Genomic DNA, 4,515 nt, shown 5'->3' with positions numbered 1-4,515 from the left:
CAGAGGGTCAAGGACTGCAGCCTTCAATATGAATTGAAGCTTAGCATCAAGAAAACAAAGAGTCTCACCACTGTGTCAACTGGCAGCATCATGATAGATGAAGAGATTGTGGAGCCAAGCAAGCCGAAGATGTTAGTAATTTTAGTCAACACTCTTGGTAACAGCATCCAGGAAATTAAAAGACAAATTGCATTGAGAAAATCTGCTTTCAGGGACCTCTCCAGAGTACTAAAGAGCAATGATGTCAGTATAGAGACTGAGGTGCACTTGATCTGGACCATGGCACAATTACTTGCTGTGCATTAAAGAATGGGACAGTGACTAAGGATGAGAAAGAATTGATGCCTTGAGTTGTGATGCTGGAGAAGAGTATTGCTAGGAGAACAAACAGGTCTGTCCTGGAGAGGATGAAAGCAGGCTGTTCCATGGAGGGAAGGATTTGAAGATTCATCTGACATACTTTGGGCATTTTGGAAGGAGGAACCAGTCCTTGGAGAGGGACATCATGTTTGGAAGGGTAATGGGACAGCGTAAGAGATTAAGATCCTGGATGAGATAGATAGAAGATGTTTAAGATAGGGCAGAGTTCAGAGCTGTGGTACATAGGGTTGATACCAGTTGCAAGCAATTAATGACGCATAACAACAACATAGTGTGAAAATTGCATCTTGTATGGCCTATAAAAAGATCCTCGGCCAGTCCATGATGGACACAGATGTTTAGGGTCCGTGCTGAATCTAATCCCCTTCCCTGAAGACAACCCTGCTGGCAGGCTGGGAATGGGTTCAACGCAGCAGGTAGGGCTTTGGTTTGGGAATGAAGCACTTGCAGGCTGACGGTGGGTGCCCCAAGTTGCAGCAGAGGTGATCCGTGCTTGGCCTTTCCCCAAAGCTTGAACCCCTATCATTTCTACAGAAAGTGGAAACATCACGAGGGCAGGACAAAGATTTGAGATAGTGAAAGTGTTCCTGGATGATGTCTGGCAAGCTAGATCTAGTCTTGTCAGCAAATGCTGTGTTAGGGGTTGAAAATATTTGTATGAATAGAAATGCTGAATGGAAAACCAATTGACTTGGTGAACTTACACCCAATTCACAATAAAAAGTTAAAGGAAAAAGAAAATGGTGCGTTCTCCCTGCGGTTATGACAGTTATGATGACTTCCACTCTCTAAGTCCAGGTTGTCCTGGACAATGGCCCCGGCCAGGCTTCCTGGGCAGCGGTCAGCACAGCTTGTGGGGCTTTCTGATGGAAGTCAATTGTGACTTCTCTCCTGCTGCCTCGTGCAGGTGGTTCAGTCCTGGTGTGGAGGAAGGGGCGAGGCCAGAGAGTAAACTCCCTGCTGGTATCAGCAGAGAAATCTTTTCCAGAAATTGACCTTGGAGTTGCCACCAGTTGGAAACCATGGCAACCACTGCTTGCCCCTGGAAAAATGATTTGTCCCACAGCATCCCTGTCAATCAGAACATTTCCTCAACATCCAACGCTGTGACCCTTGGGAAGGACCTGGAGGACAGAATCTATCCTGCTAATGATGGGGAAAGCTGATTTAGAGACCCAGGCACGCGGCTGCCACTTATGGTCCAACCAGAGTCTCTAGACAAACATTGGCTAGAGATGGCACTTAACAACGGTTGGTATGTGGGAATTACTTCCTGGTGTTAAAGTGTTGTTTACATTATTAGGAAGCAGAGCATGCTCTGAACCCTAAGGTAGGCTGGATCCAGACTGTGGTCATTTTCACTCACTCTACATGCAGTGTGAAAGCTGGATGATGCTTTAGAATTGTGTGTTTAGCAAGGACTGTTAAATATACCACTGACTGCCAGAGAAACCGACAAGCCTGCCTCGGAAAAGGTGGAGCCAGAAAGGTCCATAGGCTCGAGGGTGCAGAGACTTTTTCTCAGATCTTTTGGGAACGTGGTCAGGAGGGAACAGTCCCTGGAGAAGGACAACGTGATCGGTGAAGCAGACTGTTGCTCTGAGGCACTGTTGAGTCAACTACAACTCCTAGTGACGCCCATGGAAACAGATCTGGGCCTTGCTCTGTTCCATACCAGCCTCCAGGCTTGGGCCCGATGTCACAGTCACTGTGTCAGTCTGTCCTGTTGAGAGTCTTCCTCTCTTTCTCTGACCCTCTGCCCTTCCCAGCTGGATGGTTTGGGTTTTTTTCCCCCAAGGACTAACCCCTCCTGACAACATTTTCAAAGCGGTGGTGGTGCGTGCGTGCTATCAAGTTGGACTTGATAACTGACCCTCCAGCAGGTTTTCAGAGAGTAAATGGTGCCGAAGGAGATCGCCGGTCCTCTCCGCAGGGAGCAGCCGGTGGATTCGAGTCGTTTGCCTTTGGGATTGCAGTACAATATTTTACTGATAGACCACTAGAATGCCCTTTGCCCAACATAGGGTCAGTGACAAAGAGTAAGACCCACAACAAGGTAGACTGGCCCGGTGACCACAGCAGTGGACCCACGCATGGCAATGGCCGTGGAGATGGTGCAGCTCTGGGCGTGGCTCTGTGGTCCACCGGGTCTCTGTGAGTAGCAGGGACTCTGACTGTGGAAATCAACATGCAACAGAACAAGCCATTGCACAGCCTGGTCCACCCCACACTCAGGGGTCCGCTTGGTGCATCATTGCAGCCACGGTGTATTCTGAGCACCGTCAGCTTCAGGCCCTCATCCTGCACGCAGCGCCCTATCCGACAGTGCAGCTTGTGATGCACGAGGATTTAAATGGCTGGGTTTTGGAAGGAGATTCTAGGTCTTTCCCCTAATCTGTTCTCATCTACAAGGTCTGATAAAACCTGCTCATGATGGACGATCTTCTGGTCTTTGGAGCAGAATGGCTTCGCTTCGAGCATCACAGCAACATGCAGTGTAACACAGTGATGTACGGGGCGTGGCTTCCATCTATAGAATCTGCATCATAGGTGGGGTATCCTCCTATCACAGTGGTTAATGAACTGAGTAGCTAACCGAAGGTTGGTGGTTCAAAGCCACCAGCAGCTCCATGGGAAAAAGATACGGCATTCTACTTCTATAAAGAGGAATACTTGGGGAAACCGATGGAGCAGGTCTGCTCCGCCACGCAGGGTCCCTCAGAGACTGAACCAACACGATGGCGGTAGATGGGCTACCCGGGTGCAGGTTTGCCTTTTGGAAAATGAGTCCTCGGGCCCTGGGCACCATCTCTGACCCAGTCTGTGTTGTAACATGTACACCTGACAACTGAGTGGGTTTGCACTCTATATTCCTGGCTGGAGCAAAGAATGATGCGGGATGGTTGTTACACACAGATGACACTTTTCATTCGCTTTGGGAACAGGGCTGCTGCTTTCACACAGCGGCTCCGTCTGTAGGTTTTGGAAACAAAATTAAACCAAACCGAACCTTTTATTTAAGAATCAGAGCTTTGAAGGGAGCTCTGGTGGCCTAGTGGCAAGAAGCTGCGCTGCAATCCTGAAGGTGCTCCGTTCAAATCCACCAGAATCTCTGCTGGAGAAGGAGGGGCAATCTCCTCCTGTACCAGTCAGGTCTGATTCAACAGTACATGCGCTCACGCGCACATACGCACGTAAGAAAACAAAACAACAAAAACCAGCACCTTGAACTCGTACTCACGTGAAAACTACGGCCTTGATGAACTACAGGCATCCCTCCGTTTAACTACGGACATCACCCACTGCAGCTGGATACTCATTTTACAAAAACGAGGCAAAGCTGGGTCTCAGAGAATCCTTCCTCACTCAGTGTCAGGAATCTGTCCAGCAGAGCTTCAGTCGCAGCCCTCAAAGGACTGACTGCAGAGTCTGCTCACTCTCTTCTTGTTGGATTTCTAGTTTGGGATCCCTGACCAGCAGGTTGGGAAGAGTGGAGTGTGTGGTCACATGGTAAAACCATTGCCTTCAGATCAATCTCAACTCCCAGTGACCCATAGGACAGGGTATAACTAACTGCCCCTTAGGGTTTCCGAGGTTGTAAACAATTAAAAAAAATTTAATGGTGATTTAAATGGAAGCTTACAGAGTAAATGGATTTTCCATCCATCAATTCATATACAATATGCTTTGCAAAGTTGATTTCTATCCCTATAGTATAATAGCTTTATTCCCAGTCCCTCCTTGTGGTTTCCATTTCCCCTCATCCTTTCATCCTATTTTTATCTATTTCTAACAATATCGTTGATTTCACACGCAAGCAAGATTCTGCTGAAGATTATACAAAAACAACTAGAACTGCACATCAGCAGAGAACTGCCAGAAGTCCAGGCTGGGTTTAGAAGGGGTCGTGGTACTAGGGGTATTGTAGCTAATGTTAGATGGATCTTGGCTGAAAGCAGGGAGTATCAGAGGAATGTCTATCTGTTCTTCATTGATTATGCAAAGGCATTTGACTGTGTGGACAATAACAAACTGTGGTTGACTCTGAGAAGAATGGGAATCCCAAAACACTTGATCATGTTAATGCGAAACCTATACTTGAATCAAGAGGCAGTCGTCAGAACAGAGCAAGGA

Source organism: Elephantulus edwardii, unplaced genomic scaffold (genome assembly GCF_000299155.1).
Source record: "Elephantulus edwardii isolate Elephantulus edwardi_28Jun2011 unplaced genomic scaffold, EleEdw1.0 scaffold00014, whole genome shotgun sequence".
Classification (NCBI taxonomy): domain Eukaryota; kingdom Metazoa; phylum Chordata; class Mammalia; order Macroscelidea; family Macroscelididae; genus Elephantulus; species Elephantulus edwardii.
The sequence above is the reverse complement of the archived record's forward strand: the minus strand, read 5'-3'. Positions refer to the sequence as shown.